The sequence below is a fragment of the Acomys russatus genome, chromosome 25 (genome assembly GCF_903995435.1).
Source record: "Acomys russatus chromosome 25, mAcoRus1.1, whole genome shotgun sequence".
NCBI classification, from domain to species: Eukaryota; Metazoa; Chordata; class Mammalia; order Rodentia; family Muridae; genus Acomys; species Acomys russatus.
The window spans coordinates 49,850,549-49,850,892 of record NC_067161.1 but is presented as its reverse complement, the minus strand read 5'-3'; positions in this window follow the sequence as shown (position 1 = coordinate 49,850,892).

The window sequence follows — 344 nt, the reverse complement described above, 5'->3', positions numbered from 1 at the left end:
GGGGGTAGAGAGAAGTCGAAAACTTTTATATACATATATATATAATTTTTTTAAAAAAACGATCTTCCTTTCTTGTTCTCTTGGGAGGAAAGAGAGAAGGGGGAAAAAGTCCTTAAAATTTTTCCAAGAACATTTTTGGGGGTGGTGCGGCCCCCCTCCTCAGACGCCGGCCCCGGGGGTGGGTGTTCTGGAGGGGGGTGGCCCGGGGGTTTGGGGGGCTGGGGGAGGCGGTGAGGAGGAGGAGGAGGAGGAGGAGGACGCCGCCGCCGAGGAGGAGGAGGAGGTGGTGGTGGTAGCGGTGGGGGAGGCGGGCGGGCGGTGGGTGGGGGGGGGGGGGGGGGGCC